Source organism: Cryptomeria japonica, chromosome 2 (genome assembly GCF_030272615.1).
Source record: "Cryptomeria japonica chromosome 2, Sugi_1.0, whole genome shotgun sequence".
NCBI classification, from domain to species: domain Eukaryota; kingdom Viridiplantae; phylum Streptophyta; class Pinopsida; order Cupressales; family Cupressaceae; genus Cryptomeria; species Cryptomeria japonica.
In genome coordinates this window covers 100,423,526-100,438,454 of record NC_081406.1, presented here as the reverse complement: position 1 = coordinate 100,438,454, position 14,929 = coordinate 100,423,526, and the positions used below count along the sequence as shown (strand labels likewise).

At 33.6% G+C, this 14,929-nt stretch overlaps 1 long non-coding RNA gene across 2 annotated transcripts; it reads right to left on the bottom strand.

The window, feature by feature from the left end:
- Positions 1 to 1,502: 1,502 nt before the first annotated feature.
- LOC131035177 (uncharacterized) lies at positions 1,503 to 11,138 on the bottom strand. 2 transcript variants are annotated; one of them, XR_009371150.1, is made up of 2 exons: positions 10,630 to 11,138; positions 1,503 to 6,354 (listed from the first exon to the last, which is right to left on the bottom strand). It is a non-coding gene; the product is annotated as an uncharacterized LOC131035177 (long non-coding RNA). The 2 variants fall into 2 exon arrangements; XR_009103921.2 differs by having other exon boundaries at positions 1,503 to 3,069.
- Positions 11,139 to 14,929: the final 3,791 nt, after the last annotated feature.

The following is a 14,929-nucleotide window of genomic DNA, read 5'->3' as shown; positions in this document are numbered from 1 at the left end:
GCTTCTTATACTCTTTTCTAAGGTTTGTAAATATTCACCCTTAAGATTTGCAACAAGACACCTTCAAAATCTACTCAATGTTATTTAAAAAAAAATTGTTAAGGGGGTTTTGATACAATTTGCTGGAAAAAATCTCCCATAAATCTAGAAAATGTGTAATAAATTGCTTTAGAATCTATTCATGAACTTTGATGTCCCATATACTCATAAGGTTTGCTAAATCCACTCAAAAAGCCTGAAATAATTTGCTTATTAAACCTTCAAAAATCTACTCACTAATCCTCCTTAAGTTTGATCTTAGGTTTACTACAAATTTCCATTAATTTTGCTCTTTGATCTGCTACAATTCACCTTTGATTCTACTCAAATTTTCCTTTTAATCAATTGAATCCATAATAAAACTATCTCCAATAACTTCTTACTGGTAATATTATGCTAGGTTCTACTCTTTAATTTCCTTATTTTCTAAAATCTTATTTTTTCATTTATGTTCCTCTTTCTTGCTCCGATCTCAACTCTTATTATATCATATCATACCTCTATGAAGAGGGGCAACTAATTAAAAGATATATCCCTTCAAAATAAGATGATTGTTCATTACCCTTTAATTGCACCCTTTCATAATGGATTAAGCCCATAGAATAAATTAAATATAATTTGATATAAATATTTCTAATAATGAGGGTGTCAAACTTGAGGTTGGTCAAAATGAATAAATTGTTATTATTTATTTTTCTTGTTATTATTCATTTTTCTTTGCATCTGATTATTGTAACCTAAGTTGGCCTCATTATTTTATTTTATTGCTTATGTTTCCCTATTTAATTTCTATAATCTGATGATAGAGATAGTTCTATGATGTTCAGTTTTAGTTTTACATGTATAAAGTGTTTCACATGAATAAGTTCATGGAGGTTCTTGTCATCTTGTATGCTATGGAGAGAGGTTGTGCTCTTGATCGGAAAATAATTATTTGTGAATATAATTCACAAGTGGTGGTGAATATGTTGAATGAGTAGCGATCAGATGATGTTAATTGGTATTTAGCTATGATTATTAGACAGATTCTAAGTTTGACTAGGTCTTTAAAATATTTCACCTTTCCTCACATTTCTAGGGAGTGAAATTGAGTAACGAATTACTTAGCCAAATGAACATTTGAATGAACACAAGTATAGGGGACATTTGCCTTTGCATTTATCTCACATGCTCGTGAAATATGAGAATGTGATATTGGTAGTTCTTTGTGATTTGCAAAACTCTTTTGCATTTAATAAATCTCTACACCTTTTGAGAAAAAAAAAAAGACACTGTTGAATTGCATCATAGTATAAGCTAAATTTATTTATTTCAAATCAAATATTGTATGATGCTAGTTTTCTCCCGTCCATTTCTGTATCTTATGCTTTGTGTTTTTTAATAGATATTAAAAAAAGACATAAATCTCACCAGCATAAGTATCACTTGTTTCAAATTGAACAATATTCTCGAAGAAAAAGTAATAGATCACAACATATTACAGATCATTGAATACATGTTCAACAGTGCAATTGACAACAGAAACAATGACTATCCAAGCTGAGAATGAGTCAAGTCTCTCTCTGTAGTAGGCATCTTGAGATTTCGAAGACACTTTTACATAAGAGATTCATGCTTTTGTATGAAAGCAGCATCGACCTCAAAACCTCAATGTAATGGTGGACATACTGAAATGTCTGTACAGTGCAGACAAAGGTGATAGTTGTTAGCTATCTAGGCAAATATAGGAGATTGTTTCTCTAAATGGGGATTTCTTTTAACTTGAGATTTAGTTGGAACTGATTAGTTCACTATCCAGATATGTCTACGATTGATGCATAATTGCCTACGATTTCGTCGCACAAATGTGCAGATACACTCGAGATATAATTTTCTTCAAATTCTTCAAATTTTGAGAAACTAGGCATGCGGAGAAACAAATCAGGGAAGTGACTAGCAATATCATCTAAGAGAGCCCCGTAGAGCTATTGACCCTCCATTTAGCATATCTGCCATACTTGTGGTCCACCAACCCTCGTCCCTTGCTAAAACAGAAACATGATTTTCATCCTTACTTTCTCATAAGATTGACACAGTGCAGGATGCGAAGGACGGCTCAGCCAGACTGTACAAGGCCCGCATATTAATATCATTCTGCTCGTTCCACGAAGATACAAACACAGCAAAAAGCACCGAACACCAAAATTACGTTTATATTAGACCATTTTATGAGCACTGTTGATTCCATGGCTTTACCCTTCCCGTAATTTTCCTTTGCCTGTGAAAATTGGAGTTACAATAGATTTCAATCTACTTTCTTCAATTCCTACTGCTCGTAGCCTACAATTGGTGTCCAAGAGTGAGGGTGAATCACCATTTGCACGACGCCTAATCCTCCTCTTTATCATCTTTGCTTTCTCAACGTTCATTGAAAGTGGCAGGTAGGAGGAAATCATTGATTGTAGGGTCACTTCTACAGGTGAAAATGAGAGGACCCAATACTGGCTAAACTCGCACAACTGCAGATATTTCTTGTAGCCAGGGTTTCCAACGAAGCATTTTTCAATGAAAAAATTTCAATCTTCTACAGGTGAAAATGAGAGGACCCAATACTGCCTAAACTCGCACAACTGCAGATATTTCTTGTAGCCAGGGTTTCCAACGAAGCATTTTTCAATGAAAAAATTTCAATCTTCTACAGGTGAAAATGAGAGGACCCAATACTGCCTAAACTCGCACAACTGCAGATATTTCTTGTAGCCAGGGTTTCCAACGAAGCATTTTTCAATGAAAAAATTTCAATCTTCTACAGGTGAAAATGAGAGGACCCAATACTGCCTAAACGCGCACAACTGCAGACGTTTCTTGTAGTCAAAAGTTTCCAACGAAGCATTTTTCAATGAAATAATTTCAACGAGGTCTATTTTCTTCAGCCTCTTGTTATAGGCTGCAAGAATAGCAGCAATAAAACAGGCAACGACCATAATCACAGATTAAGTCCTCTTGGGTCGTCCACTGACACCGGATCTTGGTATGGTGAAAATGCTTGATCTGTGAAAAAAAATTTGCATATAATTTTCAAATAATCCCAAGATTAATGTTCAGATAATCCCAAGATATCTAGATCGCAGCGTTTTCCATATGTCCAACTAAATTTCAAAAGGCTCGTAGAAGTCAAAAATTAGATAATATACTAGAAACATTTACAATTAATTTATTGAAAAGAGTTTGCAATATGCTTTTCTAAAAAGAAAACTGGAAAAAAATTCTACATTGTAAAGAAATAAAATGTCACCATCACTATGAAGCTCAAGTATTTTGCATGATGCAGCATTACCATCTGTGGAGGATGCATGTTCCATGAGAGTTTCAGTCCCAATAACATCACACTCACAGACATCATGAAAATTGTAGCTTGTATCCTTGCTCCCTTGATGGGGGTTTCGGACCTTATTTATGATTCAACGTGTTCATCTTATGCCATGAATCTGAGTTTTGCAAACATGCACATAGATGGAGCAAGAATTACAAAAGGATGCACTCTATAATACTATAATCACTGCTGTGTGTGCAAAATACATATTGCCAATGATCAAACGATTTAGGAATTGCAACTGCAACCGTAAAACCAGTTCATCTTTCATTGGCAGCATCATCTCGAACAGTGGCAAACTTGGCACTAAATCAGCACTCCAAAATAATTAAAAGCAGATTGGTGTTTGTGGTATTTGTGAGTGCGTGGTGTGTACATTGGAAAACTGCCCTTGCATTGCAGAGGTTACAGAAGGAATTTAGAGTTTACATCAAAATGATTGGAGTTAAGAGTGCTAGGTGATTCCCTGCCAATTGATTTTGGGTTTTAAAAATATCCCCTGGAACAAGTTGCAGATGTGTCGTAATGCTTTTTTAAATATCTCGAGTCTTCCATTTGTAACCATTCGTCTAAACTATTCCAAGAAATATGGTTTTGAGAGAAGCAAACTCATTTCAACATTTCGGCAGGAATTACTTCGGTGTCGTTCTTTTTGTCTTACCCACAAGTTGACTGCTGCCGTAGTTTCGATAGAATTTACGCTTTTCGGAGGGAAGTACACAATTTTGTTTTAGTGCTACTGTTATTTGAAGAAAGAAAGGTGAGACAGACTTTATCAATTGTTTCCCTAGATTGTTTCCCTAGGGATGGGCCTGGGTGCTTCTCGCATGGGCTTTGGGTGCTTGTAAATGCATTCTTTGCAATGGTGTGTTTGCCTTGATTTGGGTGAGGGAGAGCCTCGTGAATACCACCCATTAATCTATCAAATATGTATCCAAATAGCTAGATATGATCTCAGGCAGATATATATCCAATACTCAAAGGTATCTTATTTGCTCATATCTCCTGTTCGATTTTTTATCGAGTGCATCTTGATTATTGTTTTCCCTGTGATGGTCCTGGGAGAGAAGGAACGTGAATATATATAATTACAAACATTCTTCCATGAGACATAACGTAAATAATTTAAATAAAGGAATCATTATCACTAAGTACTATCACTATTGGAAGTTGAATCCTCCATTTCTCTTATGGTCTATCTGAATTAAAAAAACTGCACTTTTGTGAGAAATATGATGTTTTGCATTCATACCAAGGACAATCAAAAAAATTCACATAGAATAATGCATAGTTGCAGACTTCACAAAAACTCAACAAACTAAAAAATAAGAAACATATTTTTTTTGCAACAATCAATTAAAAAATGTATTAAATTCAAAATTGACGTCTCAAAGAGAAAATACAAGGTTTATACCAAAAACAATGTGTAAAAAAATGTACTTTAACCAGCACTTTACCTATATCGGCATTTTTACCCACATTTTTCCTGTCTGTAAAAGCTCACAAGTTAAACTTGCAAAAACTCACCCAACAAAAAAAACAGTGTATTAGAAGAATTTGCAAAATATGATAATGTTTAGCAGAACAAGAATGTAGACACATAAATTTTTCATCCTTTGTCCTCATATATTAATAATAATTCTTCTATGGATATCATTGTCTATTTAATTAAACTCATTAATTATTTTTTCTATTAAATCATTTTATTCTCTTAAATCATTAAAATTCTCTCTGTCATAAATCTATTTCCATCCCTAATATGAATGTGGGACAAATATTCAGCCATAACTACTTCTCTAATCCCACATTGCTCCTACGATGGACTTCCTTCATGAGGATACCTATAAATACATTTGCCCCTCATTTATGCCTCTTGTTTTCTCGTAATCTAGAGGTCAGGTCGTAATGTTGTTTTGTCTACTTGCATACTAAAATCTTTTTCTTGCATTTTAGTGCATTTTCTCATTGATTCGAAGACGCCTTCTCTCATTGATTCTCATAGCTTTCATTTGTATCTTGTTTTCGAATCATCCGTCCATCATAACTTCTTGTGCATGTGCTTCTAAGTGCACCCCTATTGTAAACACAAGATCTTGATTTGGTAGGATAACAATGGAAGCAAATCCTTGTTAAGATGCATGTGCATGTTAATTTGCTTTCAATTCAGTTTTACATGTGTGTTCTTGCAGTTCCTCCATTGAAAATGGTGGAAGAAATCTGAATCTGAATGTAATAAGATCTCAGCCACTTACCATCCATCTAACAAAGAAACTCATAATACATTTTCTACCTTGACATAACAAACCATCAAAGCTCATATAAATCTTTGTTCAATAAAGAAAAACATAAATTAACATTAGTTAGCATGCAACATTCTTCATGCGTCTGAGGCCTGAGCTGTGCCTAGTCATGACAGGAACCAAAACACAAAAAATGATCACATCTTTCATTCAAATCAACACGCCTCCAAATCTTTAGAGATATAATCAATCAGAATTTATGTCTACAATACACGCCTCCAAATCTTTAGAGATAATAATCAATCAGAATTTATGTCTACAATACACGTAAACAATATTTAAGATAGTCTTTCCCGATTTCGGACGCCAACATTATCTTGATTCACTTAAGAGATGGTAGCGTTTGCACACGAACTTGAAGCTCAAACCGAAGGACCAAGACTGATGTTATCACATTATTTGTAAAATGTGGTCAAATCCTTATTTTGAATAGAGAATTCATTCTTGCAGTAGTACAAAAAGTTGCTTTTTATAATTCCATCCTACCAAATGTCAAACCAAGATGAGGACCTTAAACTGAAATCGAGGATGGGGCCTTTTAAGTTATCGCATTCATTTCAAAATGTGGCGAACAGCCTTTTGAGATACAACGTTTGTAATGGGTCATGTCCAGTGTTTGGTACTTGTGAAAGAAGCCTCAAAGGCAGACTAAGTTGAATCAGGCTGCCAGATATCAACATGTTGAAAATAATCGGAAAACTCAAATTTTGTAGGATGCAAGAATGGTATCATAATTCTACATTGTAGAGTCCATGTGAGAATTTTTTACATCATTCCTCAAATACTTTTTCTAATTTTAGTAGACATGGCTCTACTTCTAAGAAAATATCCATTCTCTGACTCTAAATCCTGTAACTGAAGTAGAGATTGAGAAAATGGCTCTTTGAGACAATTCACCACAAATCAAGAATACAAAATCATGGAAATGTCAAGTAATTAAATGCTTCCACACATTTTTAATAGCAAAATTTTCAATTTTGAGTAGCAAATAATGATATGAACTGTCTCTTTGCCATTGTTCCAAGTTCTGGCTTTTATATGTTCTTTAGAACCAAACTTACAAAAAATAGAAAGGACATTTTTCTCTTTCTACAAACAGTTCCAAAAGCACAGCACAGTACTGTCAGACACAACCTGTTCAAAGCAGAGAGATTCCTACAAGCATATAATATGATTCATAGGCATAGAGGAGAAATTAGATTAAGGCATATAACATGATTCATTAAGCCTATTAAAACAAGAAACTTCATTTGAAATCTGATTAGGAAGCACCTGCTAATCAGGATTCAACTATGTTAAATGCTACTGGAATGCCTACGATGATTGCTGCCCCAGATGACTCGAAGTTCTTAATATAGTGTAAAGGCTTGGCATTGATCAGGTATCCTGACAGCATTCCATGAATAGATGGCGGCCTCCCTTCTGGATAATAATTATCAACTATCCATTGGATCTAGAAGAAGATGCATTAAAAACAAAGTTGAGAACATTAAATAATAAATGGATAAGAATGAAAAATTTGGGATGTGAAAGGGCAATATTCTCTTAATTTAAAGATTTTCTAAACTTTTCAATTGATGAGATCTCATGCTCACAAGGTCACATGGTCCAGTCTCCTCCCGATAAGCACCAGCATTATCAATCATGTATTATCAATCATGTTGTAAAGTTTACTCAGCACAAACAGCACCGACATTAAAAAGTTTACCAAGCTTATACATGTTCAATATCATTTTGTTAGTTACATAGAAGGGAAAAATGTCCTAGCACCAACGTCAAACTTTTATTGACCTCTAACCAAAGGTTTAATCACTTTCGCCAGGCTTAATCATTTACATATCGTCCGATGGAATTAAAAGTAACATGAACTGTGTAGGTTTGTGCGAGAACTATTCATTATCATTTTACTAGGTGAAAAATGTTGTGGAATCTCTTGCCAATAGAATCACCACAAAAAAGTGTCTGGTAGAGAAGGTTTATAGTCATCCTTCCCCATTGTCACTAGCTTAACAGTTGACTATGGTTGCAACCACTTATAATATATTAATAATTGCAACTCTGTCAAGCTTTTCTATACAAATGTAGCTTTTTTTTTTTTTTAAATTGCTTTTCCGCAGGTATTGCTATATTTAATTATAGTAAAAACTGATTGTAAATTAATCAGCCTGTGAATGCAGAAATCATTCATTTACAAGTTTCCAATTCATTGAATCCAATAATATCAATTGATTTCATAGAATAATAACTTTAATAAAACTGGGATGAAAACATATTAAGACCTATTGTGATCAAACAGAAAACTCCACCTGTGCATGCATCCATCCCAACCAAATCTGCAGAGTAACCACTGTTGGATACTCACTTAGGCACGGATGTTTTTACTACACTGCTTATTACTAGGAGACTCGCTAACGTCGACTGTTATTACAAAGTAAAAACAAAGAGGTTTTGGCAGCGTAAAACCAGATATGGATAAACTCTCTCCACGCTATGTAATAACAAAATAAAAGAAAATTGAACAGAATCCTTATAACGAGTTAAAATAGAATATCATCTCATCAGAATTGTAACCTGGAAAGTCTGATAGTTCATTGATTGACAGAATAAAAACTCACTTGCAGTGTAAATGTGTACCAAAGTTTTCAAATCAATTGACTGAGATAACTTCATCTTCTCACTAATAAATGTAACTTTTCACCAAAAGCACAAACATTATAGTTGATCCGTCATATTTTCTGCTGAATGTCAAGGATTTCAGCAAAATACATTTTCCCTCAAATATAATAACAAGCTTTTAGAAATCTTCTGTGACACGTTAATTTCTATATTAATTGTGTCTTAAGATTTGCAAAGCTTTTAATTTAACAAAGGATGTGATGTTTTCAAGTTTTATTTTCTTAACAAGACCATTGATGTAACTTCTGGATTTTGGCTTGCTATAAATGACATACTGAGACATTACTTATGGCCTTGACTTATTTGGTCTTCTGTATAAATGTAAGCAAATAACTAACAAATGGAACGAAGCAATGAGAATAAACAAGACCCCAAGAGTGTGATGAGCCATATTAACAACAGGAACACAATGGCAAGCATTGAGAGAACTGAAAAAAATTATAAAACAACTAAGCACTCTGAGAGAATTCAAAATGATGCTACAACATTACAAAAATCACGTGATAAAGAACATCCAATAAGAGCACAGTAAAGTGGTCAACTCACAACATTGATGTTGCCATCAAAGTTAAAATGTTGTGCCCATCAAAGTTAAAATCTTTACTATGTGCCTCTGCTGGGCAACGTGCTAGCAGGATGCATGCTCATAGACTGTAGGCCTTCACTCAACCATTAAGCTTACAAATTTTTACCTTAAATTCCCCAAATCATGGTTCTCAACAATAAAAACCATCTGGGAAGAGATTTCCCCTAAATGGTCTCACTAAGTTTGGACCAGGCTAAGAACACAAAGTAACCCCAAAAAACTGAAACACTTACCTTAAATTCTCACAGCAAATTGTAATACTCTTCACTTCTTACAAACGTTACGTGAGATAACAGTCCCAAGAAAAAACCATTAAGCCATGGAAAAATAATCAGAAATATATAGGAGAAACCATACAAGAATACCAAGATAGAAATTTGAGGGCTTTTCCTGCTAAATAACTAAATCATAAGAAACGCAAAAAACACACTCAGCAAATTTGAAAGCTCCTTACAAAGAAAAGGACATACAAAATGAACAAAACTCCCGAACACCAACACACTAGGGGTTGAGAAAGTAGTCTCTTAACCCATAAATCTATGGACTGCCAGGCAATGGAATAAAGGGTAAAGAAGCCACAGAATAGTGGGAGCTATAACCCAGGAATGCCAGAGAAAACTATATTTAGAAGTTTGACTCTAAATTTGTGAATAATCAAAATTCAACAAAATTCCCAAACCACTTTATTGCAGGCGTTGAAAAGAGGAGAAATTTTGCCAGAGTAAATACATTAAGCAAATAACGCGTACAAAAAAAAGTTGTTATGGACTGGAAGTGATCCAAGTTCCCATAGTTAGATCTTCTGGAAGAACACACTTCGACATTCCTCTTCAGAACAATTTCGATTTTCAGACTCTCAAATCTCTACGATAGACCCATTATCCTTGCTAGCAGAAACCCCGCCATCATGACTATGGTTATACCATGGACACCGAGCACGAAAATAAGCCCCGCAACTGCGCGGCTCCCTGAACCGCTCGTCCATGTTGCCCTGCCCCAATAGCAAACCAACCTCTACTATGTGTAACTTCTCATTTTTAAGCCTTATAATTCTCAAGGTCTCCATGCTCAAAACCCCAAGCTTTACAAGGATTCATGACATCAAAGACAAATTGATGGCTATCGACCAAAGGAAAGGCGAAAAATAAATAAAATATAAAAAAATTAATTGCTAAAGTAGGTTTGTGGCACCGCCTATTTTTCTCAAAATGACAAATATTTATTCATTTCCAACCAATATTATCCTCATTAATTACTGAGCATTCTCTTCCCGTGAGTGCCTCTTCCAGAATGAAAAGAAAAAGAAAGTTTATCTAAAAGCCCTGAGAGGCAGATCGACCGTAAAATATATAGCCACACCTTATTTTTAAAGAGAGAAAGATCACGACCATCTCCTATCTGCAAAACCCTAACTTCAGATGAAAATAACTCACACCATTGACAGAGGTATTCAAATAACTTATATTCATTCTTACGATAAGGGAACATAAAAAAATTTATGTGGGTCATTAACACCATAGGTCTTCCAACAACATTACACGAGCCGTACTAATATGAGAGACTAAAAATGATCAAACCCAGAAGAACATGACTTCACGAAAGCATTAGTTAAACCTAGATTCTACCAACTAGAACCATGTATACCAGAAAATACAAATGTTTAAGAATTTACTCACCAAAAATTGTGAATATTTTAGATTAAGTCATAAACGCGCAAGCTGTAGTAAGAGATGAGTGGTGAAGACAATAGGTATAGGAGGTATTGGAAAAACTCATTAAAACCTTCAAATGCAGAGTTTGTCCAATACTCCTATACCAAAAGCCCTCCTTCCACAGCACATCTGTTACCTCCAGCTCGCATACTTCTGACCTCATACCCGTTACCACCGATTAACCTATTTCCATTTCAAGGCACGCCTCAGCCGCGACCAAACCCACTGAAAATTAGCCTACAATGAAGTAATGAGACCTAGGTCGCCAATTTATAGAGTTTCCTTCAATCTGAATTCCATTTAAGTTCCATGTGAATTCGTAAACCCTAGGTAGATGTCATGACCTTTGTATGTTGAGAATTCAATGTATCTGGTGGGGCGGTTGCGACCTCAAAAAATAGGCCATTTTGTTATTATTTAGTATTACTATGATGATTTAGGTTTTAGACAAAGGCATTTGAATGTGTGTATGGCAGAGGAAGCCACACAATATTCATGATAGCAGATTCTAAATAAAAGCAAGGGATATCAGTCATTTTCTAATAACATCCAATTTTCTAATTAATAATTTTAAAGAAATTAAAAAATAAAATTAAAAGTATTAATAAATTTTACATATATCAATAGTTGTCTATTTTTAATATTTCTGGATCATAATTGATTCATGTGTGCATCATTATTGGTACCCTTACCACATGACTACAACAGCCTTTGTGCATAATTATTGGCAAAAAAAAATTCTTTTTATATTGAATCAAGCAATAGAATAAAAGATGTAATAGGTAGGAAACATGATGTAGTGTCTTTATTGCAGGATTAAATCCTTCTTTTCAAATGAAGTACTAACAAGTACCTCATAATAACATAGATACCACCTTTATTAATTTCACCAATCTAGTGTGCTTCTAGGTAATAAGCAATTTGAAGTTCGCAATTTTGGGCCATCTTTAAGTAGTTGTTGGGGCATCTTTAAGTAGGTATTGGGTGACACCTTGAAATGTGTACTTTTTGACCCTTGTGTGCATAAGATCCCACAACGTACATTGTTATTACCTAAAAGCACACTAGATTGGTGAAATTAATAAAGGTGGTGTCTATGTTATTATGAGGCACTTATTAGTAATTCATTTGAAAAGAAGGATTTAATCCTGCAATAAAGACAATACATCATGTTTCTTACAATATGCATGATCATTATTAAGAAAAGTAGGCAATATAAACTTATAGCAAATTAAATGGAGAAAAAAATAGCAAGCACATAGACACAACAAAATTTCCAGGGTTCATAAAACTAAATACATCTATAGGTCTCTCCCTATATTAATTGATTCCAGTAATACAAGATAATGCAGTTTAGTATCTCTAAAGGATACACATTCTTATATATATTAAATTAAATTAAGCATCCAACACACATTTTTATGTAGAACGTGTTTTAAGAATGCTAAGTGAGCTCAATCCTTCCATCTTCTCATCCATGGAAGATGTAATGACAACAAATGAAAAATATTAAAGATATGTACTAATTTGAATCCCGCAACACTTTTATTTCCTTTTTCTTCCTATCTCTAATATTTTTTATTCCAAGGATTTGCTTTGCAACACCCACATCCTTCATTAAAATTTTATAAGCCAATTGTTGTTTTATTTGGTTAATTACAACCATGCTAGTTCTTGTGACTAGCACATCATCAACATATAATAGCAACACAAATTCACCATTCTCCATAATTTTATTATACACACAATGGTCAAATCCACATCTAGTAAAACTATTCTTAACCATAAATGAATCAAATTTTAAATATCATTGCGTTGGAGCTTGTTTCAACCCATACAAATGTTGATTCAATCTACAAACTAAATCATATTTACCTTCTTCCTTAGAGCCTTTTGGTTGTTTCATGTTCAACTCTTCCTCCAAATCACCGTGAAGAAAGGTTGTCTTGACATCAAGCTACTCCAATTCAAGATCATAAATAGTTGCTAGATCCAAGAATACTTTGATGGAAGTAATTTTTATAACTAGTGAAAATAACAATGTGAAATCAATGCCCTTCTATTGATTATATCTTTTGACCACCATTTTGGCCATGTATCAAGTTTCTTCACACCTTTTTCTTCCTTCAACCTATATACCTATCTACTTTTTTGGGTGGAAGTGGTCCACTAAATCCCATGTGTGATTGGCCATCAAATATCTCATCTCATCTCTCATAGTCTCGATCCATTGTTTATTATCATTTTATATTCACACATTTTTTCAAACATAGTAGGTTCATCTTCTTTGGACATCAACAAATGTTGAATGAAATTATTTTTTGTTGGAGGCTTACATTCCTTGGTGGACATTCGAACCGAAGAAATCAATTTGTATGGAGCACTCCTCATGAGTACCAATAGAATGATCTTACTTTTCATTCTAATAAAAATTTGGGGGCTAAACTTGTGGTTGTTTCTATGGATGAACTTGCACATGTGGTTAACTTACAATATCCTTTTGTTGAAACCATAAATCACTCTCATTTGTGATGTCGTCTAATGGGACATACTCCTTGGTTGATATGTCTTGTTCTTCTAAACTTGACATTACCCTTTCATTGAAAATAAAATCTCTACTTCATTTGACTTGCTTGGTAACTGGATCCCACAATCTACATAACCATATTTTTCATCTCCATATCGAACAAAGATACACCTTTTAGACTTAACATCAAGCTTTGTTCGTTTTTCTTGTGGGTTACGAACAAAAGCTTCTCACCCAAACACTCATAGATGATCATATGAAATCTTCTTATCCAACCACTTCTCTCCAAGAACTCCAAAATCTAAATGAGGGAATGATCCTCTATTAATCAAGTACACTACTTTATTTCTAGCCGTAGCTTGAAATTGTTTTCTAAATCCAGCATTTGAGAGCATACTATATGATCTTTCCAAAGTGATTTTATTTTATCTTTTTTACACATCATTCTTTTTTGGTGTAATAGAAATAATCGTGATTCTTTGAAAACCATTTTTAGCACAATATTCATCAAGTTCTTTTGAAATATTCAAGAAGACAAAATTTTGTTCATTTGGAGGTTGGTGCCTCTCAATAGAAGAGATTTGTGACTCTTGCTAATTTGGTGATTAGTAGTGGTTATTAGTGTCTCAAATGGGTTGACTTGCCTTTGGTGCCTACAAATATTTGTAAGACAATTTTTTTTTGTGGTTGGATTTGGATAGTGGATCCAAGCAGTCCTTTGTAAGTTTCTCCAGTCTCCAAGTAAATCTTGTGTTCCTTGTTAGATCTTATGTAATTATTTTCTTATGGTTGTTGAATTTTACTAAGTAAAAAGGTGTTTTATATTGATTCATAGCTCCTCTCAATATAAACATGAACTAGAGCTAAAACATCAAATTCAATCTCTAAGCATAAAGAAAAAGGAATATTATGAATTTGTTCCATATATACAACTATCTATGACATATCTAGATTATGCCCATGTATAGGTCTTAATATTTTTGTTAATTAACATACCTTCTTCAATCATGAAGATAAACAATCTCTCTTTTTCATTAAGATTTATGGCATAATTATACTTGTTTGATATTACTTTATCTACCCCAAACTACTTTGCTTTGAAAATGACACTACATTTAATCATTAGGTTATTTTTACTTTTTTTTATTTACCTAACCTAAGGAACCTTATTTTTTTCTTTTCATTTTGGTGATCCTAATAAACCTACCTAATATTACAACCCTAATTACATTTTTCAAATCTATTATTTTTTTTTCTTTTTATGTTCATGTTTAATTTTCCAACATGGTCTTTTGACCATCATTTATTTAAACTTTTTCTAAGATATGGTGATTGAATTAGTTACATATCCTTGTGCTCATTGTACCAACTCTTGACTTAACTTAGGGATTACAATTTTACCATCTTTTTAGACCTAATATAGCTTTGTTTTCTATAGATTTTTTTATAGATATTAATCTTTCTTGTCCTTTAATTTCATGTTTAGGTTTAGGGTAGCATTGTGAAAATTAGTTTTTCCATCCTCTTACCCTAACTTTGCATTGTGTCATGACACCTATTAGGGTTAATTCTTTGGTTAATTTACATGCATTTATTTTAGATTATGGCATCTCACTTTCATTTGTTTTAAATGACACCTATGACCTTTAATTTCTCATGCAATTATATGCATTGGACATGAATGACATCTTGATAAAGGGAGACTCTCCCTCAACACTCACACATAAAATCTGTCAT